Source organism: Camellia sinensis, chromosome 10 (assembly GCF_055761805.1).
Source record: "Camellia sinensis isolate YWXY chromosome 10, ASM5576180v1, whole genome shotgun sequence".
NCBI classification, from domain to species: domain Eukaryota; kingdom Viridiplantae; phylum Streptophyta; class Magnoliopsida; order Ericales; family Theaceae; genus Camellia; species Camellia sinensis.
The window spans coordinates 174,201,682-174,215,741 of record NC_138970.1 but is presented as its reverse complement, the minus strand read 5'-3'; the positions used below and the strand labels follow the sequence as shown (position 1 = coordinate 174,215,741).

At 40.8% G+C, this 14,060-nt stretch overlaps 1 pseudogene; it reads right to left on the bottom strand.

Moving 5' to 3' along the window:
• Positions 1–9,035: 9,035 nt before the first annotated feature.
• LOC145801800 (25S ribosomal RNA) lies at positions 9,036–10,493 on the bottom strand (annotated as a pseudogene).
• Between the last annotated feature and the right edge of the window lie 3,567 nt (positions 10,494–14,060).

The following is a 14,060-nucleotide window of genomic DNA, read 5'->3' as shown; positions in this document are numbered from 1 at the left end:
ATGTTTGCCTCAATGACCTTTATGCATTACACATGTAGACTTTGATTCTAAATAAATATACACAACCTCTACACCATGAAAATATTGTCACATCATTTTTTGGACATGACAAATACACTGGTGCGATTGATACATGTCAGAGGATAATATCAATGTTCACCCCATTCTATTAAAACGAAAATATGAAAGCCAGTACATGTTTACATGCCCTCTAAACAATGTCTGCACTTGTGTTTGCGTGTAGATTTACATGCTTTTCAATTACAGAGGAGTGCATTGGTTGTGCGTTAAAATTGATATGGTGGATAGTGTAGCCTACCTATTTGACTCGTTCCCATCTAGCAGACTGAATAAAAGGAAGCTAAATGCGACAAAAATTTTGGTATGTCCTTGTGGTGGATTTCTCAACACTACAACAAACTTGAACATCCTTTACATAAACCAACTTCAACCTTCTGGAATAGGTTCAAACTATGCACGACTTGCTGCAACTACACTTTGGAAATGAATATGTTACATACGTGCGTAGCTTCCAACTCCACATGTTAGAGGAAAGGCCATTACAATAACTGGACGAATAATCCACAATCCCTCTCTCATATTTATGTGTCTCCTGAATGACTGATTTAACAAACCTACTGACATTGATGACAAATTTAATGTTAAATTATTTTTGTAGCACATTTGACTGTGGGATGTTCATCATCAAATACATGCAACGACCTGATTTATGCCCTGGTCCACACAAGGTACATTCTACTGCTTTATTTCCATTTATCAATCAAATCCTTCATTGTATTTCCTGCAATTGTAACTGATTTGTCTTATGATCTTTCTGTACAAAGTTCCATCCCTCTGTGCATCATAAGTTGTTGGTTGACATCGTTATGGATGTCAATAATTCAAAGATTGTAGAGTATCGGAAGTGCCTTGATATCAGCAATACCACAAACTAGGGTAGTGATGGGAATGGGTTGGCAGTGCGCCACTAATTTGGGTGGCAACAGGACTTCACTAATTTTTTATTCATTGATTCCAATATGGATGTCAAATATGGTTCCCCAGTATTGTTTTTACTGAAGGATGTAAAGATGGACGAACTGCAAAGTGAAAGTCATATGTAAACATGGATTAAACATTTCGTTGTGGTTGTTGTGTTATTACCATTTTGTTTACGCATGTTTGTTGTACGCATAATTTAGATGAATGCGATTGAAACAAATATAATTTACGGTGGTTTTTTTTACTCATATTTTGAGGAATGTACTTACTGGCCAATGTCTGAGCATAACTTTGATGTCGCAACTGTAATGTTAGTTATAACATATCTATCTTTCGTTGGAGTGAGGTACACTATCTTCATGATGTTGTTACTCAACAAATTATGATGTCATACATAATGCCAGATTGATTCGACACATCTCTTAAGTATTCAATATTGATTTACAGAGATGCTCTGCAGCTCTCTTTTTAGAGTTGTCATTAAATCAATCTGTTGTGGTTGCTGTCCGCTGACTTGGCAGCTTCAATTACTTATTTCAATGTTGCACTATCAACAAACAAGTACAACCAAACTTCTGATTTCATTAATAACAGTTAAACATGTCACTTCATAACAATATTATATTACAAGCTTCATACCATTACAATCGACAGGTCCAATCTTACCAATGTAACACCAAACTTACTATTACTATGCGAAAGTACAACTAGTCGTACGATAAGTTCAGCTACTCCCAATCTTCAAGAATTAAGGAAGTATGCACACCAACTGAACAAACAGATCAACTGACTCTTGACAATTTGGTTCAAATTTAGTTGAACGTACGACCACTTGTTTCGAACAAATTACAAACGAGAAGAGGGCTGGAGTAAACAAAGTATACACTGTAATTTCATAATACAACCAATTTCATGAAGTTACGTAGCACAATTTACAGAGGAAGTACTCCTAAATTACAGAACAACTCCTCAAACCAAAACTGATTGAAATGTTCAGTTGTTCATGTCCCTCCTTCCAAAATCCATAGGTTTTATATCTTCTCCCTTGTTTTGTGGCCCACTATCACATGACATAAATCTGCAACTCCCCTTACCTCAAATGCTTCTATAACTGCATCCTTACTCAAAGGATTGGGAACTCCAAATATTTTACTCTACCTGTTGAGATACTTTGTCATATCATGGCATGTGTCCCTCAACCCCTTTGAACGTCTGATCGACAAAGATTAGCCCTTACTCTGTACTTCATCACTTCTGTAAGAACCCACTAAGCCCATGATGAAGCGTGGTAAGTGCTCCATCACTTGGAACAATTGTTGCATTGAATGCCATTCTTATGATGCTATTTGTCCATTTCACTAATGAAATACTCTCAGTTAAGTCAAAGTGGCACATGTCACCATTTGTATCATCCACCTATCCACATGAATAATCCATAATTTGGTGTAACCAATGCCCAACTTGTATAATTTTAATGTAACTAGCGGATGGCACACGCGATGCGTGTGCAATTCAGATAAGTAAACATACATACAAATATTAAACAAATGAAGAGTGTTTTGAATGAAACCCATCGTCTTGGGTTCAAATCTTGCTTCCTGTGATGAATATTTTTTACTTTAAGGATAGAAAATTTGGCACATCATACAAGGAGAACCTACCACACTTTTCGACACCAATTCAGTGTGCGCATATATAATAGTACTAGCGGTTGGCACACGCGATGCGTGCACAATTCAAATAAGTACAAATAAAAGAAAATATTTATTATATATAGAACCAATAGTGAACTGGTAAAAGTCTTCCTCATTTCACATAAGTCTAAGGTTCAAGTCCCCTCTTGTCATTTATTAAATATGTTTTTATTTTTTAAAAAATAAAAGGTGGACACATGGTAGCATAAGAAACCAAGGGTTGAGGACACCATAATGAGTGTTCACTTTATGTATTGTACAGATGGATACATAAAATTATTTTCACTTCAACAAACCCCCTTCTTCGGCCCAGCTAAAAATTTACATAATTAAATCAGACAAGGAATGGGCCCAACAATAGTTGTAAAAGCTTCATGTCTTCAATGTCAACTTACTTCAGACTACCTTTCTTTGCTTCATAAGCTTTGTAGTAGCTCTTACACAACTTATAACCCTAAATGGCTACCAACAATAATATTGCCTACTAAATAAGATGAATCCATTGAAAAACTTCTTCTATTTCCAAATGCCATTACGTAGCTGTTTGTAGCCATTTTATATGGGGTTCCCATCGACAAGTAGATCATTTGGATGGTGACTCGTGGTATGGTGAAAGTGAGATTGTACGCTCAACTAAGAGGGCAGGTGGCCTTCAAAGATAGAGCATCTGCATCAAAAGGCTCCAAGCGGTTATGAACTCAGGTCATGAACTTGATGGGTGCATTGCAATAAGACTTGTGTGTAGGATCAAGGGTTTTCTCTATCAATATGAAGGCCAAAGTATTGAGGGGCAGGTGGCATCATGATACAGGAATAGCTTGATAGATGGAAGTGCAACTTTATTGGGGCTTAAGATCTTTCAAGTGTATGAGCAGTTCAAACATCGAACCATTGGCAGTTGCAGGATTGTGTCGGCAGGGGCCACAGAAAGAGGGAGACTAAGAAGTTAACAATTGCGAGGACCAATATAGACATCAGTAGCACAACATGTACGGTGTACACTTAGTAGTAGTTCTGTTATTTATGAGTCGATTCTATGGAGAGTGTGTGTTGTAACTCTGTCGACATTGGTAGTGTTATTATGAAATTGCCTTCCCACATAGAACGAACATGAATGAAATGTAGTTGGACAAAATTTTCAAATGATGTGGGAAAACGTAAACAAGTAATAAACTAGACTTTATAACATAAAGCATTGACATTCATTAAAATTATTACAATAGCTTGGAGTTTGGTTAAAGTCTTTACAAGTGGTGGAACACAACCAAAATTCAAGTGTTAGGGAACAGGATGGCAAGAATACCCCAATCTGACTGGGCATCTGCAACCATAGCTTGGGCTTCGTCAAGTTTTGCTTTGATAGCTTCGATGGATGAAGGACCACTTCCAATTTGTGAGAGCATGCTCCTTGCTTCTTTGCCAAGCTGGTCTTTTTGTTGTTCTAGTAAGAGCCTTCTTTGCTTGACAGTAGCTAATTCTGCCTCCAGCCTTGATTGTTCATGTGCCAACACTTTGTCTTGGTTAGAGATGTTGGAGGAGTTCTACTGAGTGAGCTTTAGGGAGTTCAAGAAGGTTTGGGCATTAGCTAGGAAATTTTTATTCGCTTCGATATCTGTTGAGCACTTCTGAATCATTTTCACCATGGTTGGCCATCCATTCACAATTCTGCCCAGTTGTTTAAGTTGACTGGGATTGAAAGGATTGGAAGAAAGGTGTTGGATGGTTGTGAGGTAGGCCAAGGTTTCATGAGATTGGTTAAGGGCAATCTCATCAAGAGGAGTGTTGATGAGTTTCAGAAAGTTCATCAAAAGTTGTTGGACTTCCTCTATGAAATTATGCAGCCTTTTGGGGAGGGGTGAAACGTGTTGTAACCTTTGCTCAAATACAACAATTTCATCCCATATGTTTTCACTTTATGTGGTTTCCTGCCGACATTTGAAAGTTAAGTAAGCATTGGAAAGTACGAACAATACAAACTCAGAATGTAGAAGGAATAAAGATATTACCTGCACATCAGTACATGTTGGAATGGGTGTACGTTCACTTGTGGGTGCTATAGTTTGAGTTCCCTCAGTTGCTGATGCCTCGGTTTGTTGAGGATTGGTTGAAGTGGGAGGTTCATGTATGGAGGAGATAGCCAACTCTTGGGTCACTTATACAACTGCCTTTGTGTTTGCAGTTGTGTGGGTTAGCTCATTCAAAGGCTTGGGGTTGGTAAATGACGTTCTTCCAATTGTTGTCCCTGCCTCTATCAGAAAAAGTTAGTCAATTGATCATTTTATAAAGAATGTGACAGGTTGCAGTGTGCTTACCATGAGTGATTTGAGTGTTCGGTAGGAGAGGCTCACTTGTTTGGTCCTTGGGAGAAGTATGAGGACTAGGGGGAGATGATTGACCATTTTTGCATGGAGCAATGTCAATTGTCTTTGCTTGCATGGTAGAAGGTGGGGACCTACTGGAGTTAGGTATTGATGGATGAGAGGAAATATTGCTGGACAAATGATTGGTTCAGTTTCACCAGGGCAGTTATCTTTCACTAGGAAGGCTCCAAGTGTTACCTCAATTGTCTTGGGGGGGTTCACAGTGAATAGGTAGAATGGATTGGTTTGGAGTTGGTATATTCTGCTCACTTGCAGTGATATGAGGGGGAGATTCAGTGGTTTGTTTGGGAGATGGCATGGGGCTTTCTTTTTCGTCAGAACTAGTTGACATAAGAAGCCTCCTCCTTTTCGTCTACAAGGAAAAGATATGAGATTAGAGTTCAGATGTCATTGAATTTACTGCATGTACAAGAATAAGTGAGATACCTTAGGTGTGTGCTTTGAAGGATGTTGAGTGGTTTGGGCAACTAGTTAGCTGAGTGGAATATCCCATTCACTGGAATTTGGAGATGGATTGAATTCTCTTTTCATGGTTCGCATCTCTTCAGATGGTGATTGGGCGGCTATTGTCTTTGTTTGTTCCTTTTTGTGGAGAGCTGTTATTGAGTCTTCCAAAAGCTTATGTATAGACGAAGGGGCTTTAGGATTTGCAGTATGGTTCATCGGTGCTTTGCCTTTGGTCTGGTCTCTAACAAGAGTTTCAGTGGGAGCAGGCTTCGCTGTAACAACGTAAAGGAGTTAACAGAAAGCAGGACAGACATGTAAAAAAATGTGAAGTACAAGTGGGTTGGTAGCTACAATAAACTTACTTGAAGTCTTGAGGCTTGAAGTGGGTGGTTCCGACCCTTGATTGTCAGCAAACACATCTCTCAGACAAGTCTGAAGAGGTTTGGAGAAAATTACTGCTGCCATAAGGGTCCACTAGTGTTGAAAGCCCAACATAAGGTCAGGATCGGGCTTGAAGTAGAAGTGGCTAAAGCCTTGTAGAAGTTTTTCATTCTCCACTCCAATTAGTTTGGCTTCAGAAGAAGCTTTGATGTTGATCCTTGTCCATATTTGTTCTTTAATGGTGGAGTGGATGTAAGGGCAAGATGTGGCTTGCGTAAGTCCAAATTGTTTGGCCCATAGATTAGGGCAATAGTTTTCAACACTACAGCTAGACAATTTGTTGGAGGAGAGAACATCCCACTAGGATATGCCTGGATGTTAGAATGTAGTTCCATGTTTGAGCTTGACAAATCTTTTCGTCATCTGTTAGGTCCGACGAATCCGTGACGAGATGTTCTACTCCAGAAGATGGCAATCGAGATGGCTAAAATGGCATGAACAGTAGGGGGTCTCTGTGAGATGGAAGGTTGAAGAGTGTAGTAACGCATTGAGAGAAGTTAAGTGTGGGCTTATCAACAAAGGTTAACAAACATTCTGCATAAGAGTAGTGTTTGGGGATCATAGTGTTTGGTTTGGCAGGTTGTATTTCAGGAAAATATGCATACAACCATGCTTAGAAAAGCTAGAATGGCCCACCATAATTGCCAGATATTTTCTTATCAACGAAGGAAAACATGCCTTTGTAAAGTGTGGAGAACAAGTAAGGAGCAAGGGCCATGGCTTGGCCATCTTGAAGGCGCAAAGCTAGAGGGAGGTATTCTTTAGTAATCTTATACCTAGGAACACAGAAAAGGAATTGGCATAGCCATATGAGGTAAAAGGCAGCCCTTTCTTGGTCAGTCACAGCACTACTTGGTTTGCCTTTGTATTTTTTGGTAAATTCAGTGTAACTCAAGTCAATCTGAAGGGTGAAGGGTACTTTAATGGGTTCTAGCAAGGCACTAATTTCTAGCCCTAGAATGGGAAGTCCAGTGAGGTGGGCAACATCATAGACAGTTGGAGATATCATTCCAAATGTTAAAAGCATAGAATTATAGGATGCGGATTAGAAGCATGTAATAACGACCATCAACCATTTATTCATATCGAATTTGAGGATGGACAGACGAATTACTTAAGCGAGGCCAAGATGTTTCCACACATTGGAGTCATGACCTCCAATTTGTTTGACCCAGCTCTGCCAAGTGGAGTCTGGTTGCCTCCATGCTCGAAGGAGAGTTTTGCTGCTCTCCCAACTTGTCTAGTTTAGTCTGGGTTGGTTAATAAGCAAGGTTTCACCATTGGCAAGTGGGTAGTATGGAGTCAATTCGTCGGGGAAGTGTTGTATGAAGGTAGGGCCTAGTGTTGCTTTCATGACAATGCTGCTGCTTGGCATAAGAATGTAGTCAAGTTTGAATGAGTTCATAAGGTCTCTGATGCGTTTGGGAAATCGAAATTGGTCTACATTGGTTTCATCTTCTTCGGTGGACTGTGATTTCTTCGGTGCCATGGGTTAGGGTTTTAAGATGGGAAATTTTGTGAGGGAGCAGCACAGTTCAAAAGTTTTGACCGAAGTCTTTCCGATATAACCAAATATAAAGGTTTGAGAGACGAAGAGGCCAGGTGAAGTAAGACGAAGTTGAAACCAAGTTCCGTCTTTTATAGTTTCTGTCGGGCCCAGTCGTTGGGTGGGTTGAAATTGGAAAATATTTACTTAAGTGGGCCCAAAAAGGAAGGTTTGTCATCCTATATATGATTACGATTAAAAAATGGGGGACTTACATGTACATCCTAATAAATGTCACTAATTCACAACTTTTAGCGACAACTTTAAAAATTCGTTACAGAAAAACGTCACTAATTGTAAGTTTTAACGATAATTTATAAATACCACGACAAAAATAAGTCACTAATTGATAATTTTTAGCGACATCTGTAAAAAATCGTCACAAAAAAATTATTTTTTGCAACGCTTTTACCAGGACTTGTTTTCAATAGGACTTAATGAGAATGAAGTCCAAATATTAGGACGTATTGGTAGTTTACCCTTACAATTTCTGTTTTTGCTTTGCTCAGCTCAGTGGATTGTTTCAGATGATATAAATAAGTGCATTTTTTTTATTTATTACAAAAATCTTTGACAAAAAATAGAGACATAATGTCACCCCAAAAAAGATAAAAACTTTACTTAAGCTCTTTCAAGTGCCACAACCTTGGCGGCGGACATGCAAGGTAGGCCGCAACCTTGGCAAAGGGGGCAGCCCAGGCCACACAGATGCAAGTGAGGCCGCGACCTTGCCAAGTGCCATAGCCTTTGCTGTGAGCATCCAAGCTAGGTTGCATGCTTGCATATCGGGCAGCGGCGTTGGCAAGTGTTGCAGCCTTGGCCGCAACCCAGGTCGCGTGCATGTAAACTAGGCCGCGACCTTCGCAAGTACCGCAGCCCAAGCCACTGCATGTATGCAAGTGAGACTGCGGCCTTGCCAAGTGCCATAGCCTTGGCTACGTGCATGCATGTTTAGCCACAGCCTTGCCAAGTGCTGCCGCCTAGGCTGCATACATGTAAGTGAGGCCGCAACCTCGCCAAGTGCTACAGCCATGGCTGCAAGCATGCAAGCTTGGCCATGGCCCATACAAGCTAGGCCGTAGCCATACAGGCCAGGCCGCGACCTTGCAAATGGCTACAACCTTGGCCACAGCCCAGGCCATGTGCATACAAGCTAGGCCATGCGCATGCAAATGGGGCGGTGACCTTTTCAAGTCTTACAGCCTTGGATGCAGGCGTGCAAGCCAGGATGCGGCCCATGCAGCGCGCTGCCTTGGACACGGCTCTAGCTGCACACTTAATAGCCAGGCCATGGCCTTGCCAAGTGCCGTAGCCCAGGCTGTCGTATGAAATAAAGCCTTTGCTCGGCACATGCTGCTGACACCTAACTCATCGTAAAGTGTTAACAATCTCCTTAGGCCTTAGGAATTTCATTTCGGCATGCACGCAAATCATTTTTGTGTGTCGAGGCACGCATTTGGGCTATGTTATGTGTTCCAAACCCCGTGGGATTGTTCACAAGAGGGACAAGGAGGGGGTAGGGACGAACCGTAGCGACGCAGGGCAGAATCTTAGTAAATCGTGGCAGGAAGGCCACTTTGCCACTTACAATACCCCGTCACGTATTTAAGTCATTTGCAAAGGATTCTACCCATTGCTCTAGATAGGAATTGTACTTCAAGGTGGCCCGCATAGCTCATCTGCCGCGCAGGCCTCACCAACGACATATGCCTTTGAGGGCCGAACGACCCCTACTGCGGGTTGACAAGTGGACGATGGGCTTATGTGTCGCTTCGAGCCCAGATTTTGACTTATAGGCCTTCAGTCGTAATCTAGTGCATGGTAGCTTCACCCTCTAGCTTTTCAACCAAGTGCGATGACTAGTTATGCGAATCAACGGTTCCTTTCGTACAAGGTTGAATTACTATTGAGAGACTATCATCAGTAGGGTAAAACTAACTTGTCTCACGATGGTCTAAACCTAGCTCACGTTCCTTATTAGTGGGTGAACAATCCAACACTTGGTGAATTCTGCTTCACAGTGAGAGAAAGAGTCGACATCGAAGGATCAAAAAGCAACATCGCTATGAACACTTGGTTGCCACAAGCCAATTATCCCTATGGTAACTTTTCTGACACCTCTAGCTTCAAATTCTGAAGGTCTAAAGCATCATTAGGTCACGCTTTCACGGTTCGTATTCATACTGGAAATCAAAATCCTACAAGCTTTTACCTTTTTGTTCCACACGAGATTTCTATTCTCGTTGAGCTCATCTTAGGACACTTGTGTTATCTTTTAACAGATGTGCTGCCCCAGCCAAACTACCCACCTCACAATGTCTTCTGCCCAAATCGGCCCACCTTCGATTCACAGAATAAGCAAAATAACGTTAAAAGTAGTGGTATTTCACTTTTGCCATTTCTGGCTCCCACTTATCCTACATCTCTCAAGTCATTTCACAAAGTCGAACTAGAGTCAAGCTCAACAGGGTCTTCTTTCCCCACTGATTTTGCCAAGCTCGTTCCGTTGGTTGTGGTTTCATTGGATAGTAGACAAGGACAGTGAGAATCTCGTTAATCCATTCATGTGTGTCACTTTAGATGATGAGGCATTTGGCTACCTTAAGAGAGTCATAGTTACTCCCACCATTTACCCACGCTTGGTTGAATTTCTTTACTTTGACATTTAGAGCACTGGGCAGAAAATCACATTGCGTGAGCATCCATAGGGACCATCGCAATGCTATGTTTTAATTAAATAGTCATATTCCCCTTGTCCATACCAGTTGTGAGTCGACTATTCGCTGCTAGGGGAAGGCCCCACGAGGAATCATTCCCAGTCTGTCCCCTAGCCGGTATGCAGCAACCCGCTTTCACCGCAAGAGCAACTTGAGCAATTAGTTGACGGGTTTGAGACTAGGACCCTCGTGCCCAATCCTCAAAGCCAATCCTTTTCTCGAGGTTACGAATCCTGTGGAGAAGTAGTTTGGAAATACTCTTCAGATCTTGGGGGACGCTCGTGATCCTCAGCTAGTCACCTGGAAAGGAATGAACACTCCAGTCGGGGGTGCCAGAATTAGCATTCTGACGGATAAGTCAGTGTATACTTTCTTGATTGCTTGTATCTTAAGTTAAGCATACTAGTTCTCACATTCCTTTTGCTGGCTGATGTTCTTTTATTTATATCTTTTCTTTCTTGGGCCTTGGGGCTGGGCCCACTTTCAATTCGTTGTATAACTATTTATTCGGCTTCTTTTGTAGCAAATTGCTTTTCACTCGGCCCCATGCTCAACCAGCTATTTGGCCGAATAGGGTAGGATTTGAATGTGCGAGACGGGGCCGAATGTGATATATATATTTTGACTCTCCAGGTCCAACTATTCGGCCTCTTTACGACTTCCAATATTTGGCCCCCACAATTTCCCCCCAAGCACTTCACTTACGACAGTTAGCTGGAGTGTTTGGTTTCGAACTCGAAAAGTCAGAGCCGAAAGTCGGCGGCTAACCTTATTCCAACGCGAATGTCAAAGCACACGCCTCTCAGTTATCATGCCAACTTCCCGCCCCTTCGTAAGCTTTCATTTATTATGATTTAAAATCTTGTTGTCTTTTCGAACACACATTTTTGGATGCTTGGAGTTTTTGGACTGCCTTCCGACTCACCTCTGCAACTTCCATTCATCCTTCATTGTCCTCTCCATCTCTTGTAAGTCTTCTTCCTCTCTGCCTCCTCTCTGCTTTAAATCCTTTTTCCTGGTTTGCCTTTAATTCAGCACACTCCTATAGGCTAATTGAAATGGCAAAGCATCTGAAAGACCTCCTTTCTGCGGATCGAATCTCTGGCTTTCGACGCCATTTTTCTATCCCTGATGATGTCCGTTTGTCGCTTATGACAGATGGCACTCGCGATATGGAGAGGGATGATGAAAGCACAATCGTTTTCCCTCTCTTATCAATTACAGAGGGCGGAATCCGTTTCCCGCTTCATCCATTTCTTAGGGCTGTCCTTCGCCATTGGGGTCTAATCCCCTCTCAACCCAATGTCAATTTTTTTAGAATCATAATGGGGATCATAGAGCTAAACCGTCACCTTAGGATTAACTTAGCATTGTTACGCCTTGGCGAAGTCTTCTGGTCGGCATGGATGCTATTTCCTTAGGGCTAAGGACACCGACCATCAACTAGTGTCTATGTCACGACCCAAACTCGTCCCTAAAAGTTTGGTTCATGACCAGCCCGTACATAGGCCTCAAACAGAATTTAGAATAATATTTAAACACATATGGGGCCTTAAGCGGAAGCAATATCAACAAATGACAACATCCATTGAGCTTGTGCATACATGATGGTTTAATTAGATTCAAGCATTTAAATACATTCCCAGTGTTACACATACAATCACAGAATTTATATAGATCTCACACACACTTACATAAGACTTAATAATTTATATGACTCCCAACACAAATTAAGGCCTCAACACGGAGGCATACCCCAGGCGGCTTAGCAGACAGGTAGACCTCAATACCATTCTAGTGTCAATCTCTAATGGCTCACCTACATAAATATACATAAAAATGAAGTGAGCATGGCTCAGTGAATAATAGCAATGTAAAGAAGTGAGTTAAACGGGTATAGGCTTAAAAAATGTAAACATGCATATCAAACCATATACAGATTTTATTCATAATCATATTTTAAAACGGCCTCAGACCCACGTGTAACACAGAACGGCCTCAGGCCCATATATAATACAGAGCGGCTGTAAGCCCAGATATGATACAGGACGACTGTAAGCCCATATATAAGACAGAATGGCTGTGAGCCCAGATATAGTACAGATCGGCTGTAAGCCCAGATATAATACAGATCGGCTGTAAGCCCAGATATAATACAGAACGACTTTATAAGCCCAGATGTGATACAGAACGACTTTAAGCCCACAGAAAATACAGAACGACTTTATAAGCCCAGATATGATGCAGAACGACGTTAAGCCCACAGATAATACAGAACGGCTTTAAGCCCAGATATCAACAGATTGGCCTCGGGCCCATCATTAGCAAAATAGAATGATTCCAGATACACAAAGATATCATTGTTCCATAATACACATATGTTCCATTTGTTCATCATGAATTCAGATAGTTAACTTGTAGATAACAGAATGTCAGTATTAACTATTAACAGTAAGCAAAACGTACTGCTACAGTACTATTACTCAATAGTGCACAAAGATTTTCCCATGGTTTATTACAAGTTGACATAGTTGTCTTGCTAATAACAGAACATTAATAATAACTATTACCAGAAGGCAAATGTATCACCACATTAATAGGGACAGAACAATTCACATCATAACGGCCTCAGGCCCACTTCTATTAATAGGGACAGAACGGCCTTAGGTCCAATGCCATTATTCAATCATATCCATTAATTTAAGCAAATCACAATATTAATGGAATAGACCATTCACAAATGACAATACATAAATCATAATCACAGGAAGTAAGTGAAACGTATCGTTACACTACTATTACTCACAGTGATCGGCTCCCGGTAGTAATGGGACGGTGTCCTCGTCTTGACCTACAAGTACAGTACACAACACATAATATGAGATTATAATTGATCCTTTACTTATTCTCTTTGATCATTCAATCAATTAGCCATGGTGGTACCAAGCTCATTATTCCTTAATAAGTTATAATCCATGTCTCAGAAAACATGAGGAATTGATGGGAAATGGTTTAGGTGAAGAAATGGTATAAAACTGGTTAACAGAAAGTGAACAGTCGTCACTAATTTGGGCATAACTATTTCTGTATTTAGAATTTGGAAGTGATACCACCACCATTGTAAACTAGACTTCCGGGGCTTGATTTTAGGCTCAATAATAACTCAAAACGGAGTTCGGAGGCAAAAGATATGCTTATTCAAAGTTGGCTGAACAAAGCTGTCTCCCGCACGTGCGGGAATGGGGCCGCACGTGCGGGATGACATGCCTTTTTAGTAGATTCAACTTTGGTTTTGGGATAGGACCGCCGTACGTGCAGGAAGACCCACTGCACGTGTGGCTTTAGGCAGTTTGCAGTCCGAAAATGGCTGTATAATTTGGAACTTCTCATTTTCAAAATCAAACCTCAATTTCATGTAAATCAAAGCCCAAAACTCTTTAATACATGATAAATTTCGCATTATTAACTTCCATTAAGCATCATAATCTCAAAATACTACTCAATTCCCAAGCACAAAAACAAGGGTAAGAATTAGAACACCAAAAGCATAAAATAGCCATGGTTTGGGATTCAAGCTCACTTCTTTCATATTTACATATATCTTCATTCACATATATGGCTAACTATGCAAAACCTCAAGATGGGAGCTCAACTTCCCATAATCAGCCTCAAGATAAACCAATATAAAGAATTTAACTCTTCAATTAAACAACTCTTAAGGAATCAAGATTCAATACATGAAAAGAGTTCATTTAAACTTATATTTCTCAACCCCAACTCAATTAGGTGTTTACTCTTCATTTTAGATCATGAATTTAAAATAATAATAGAT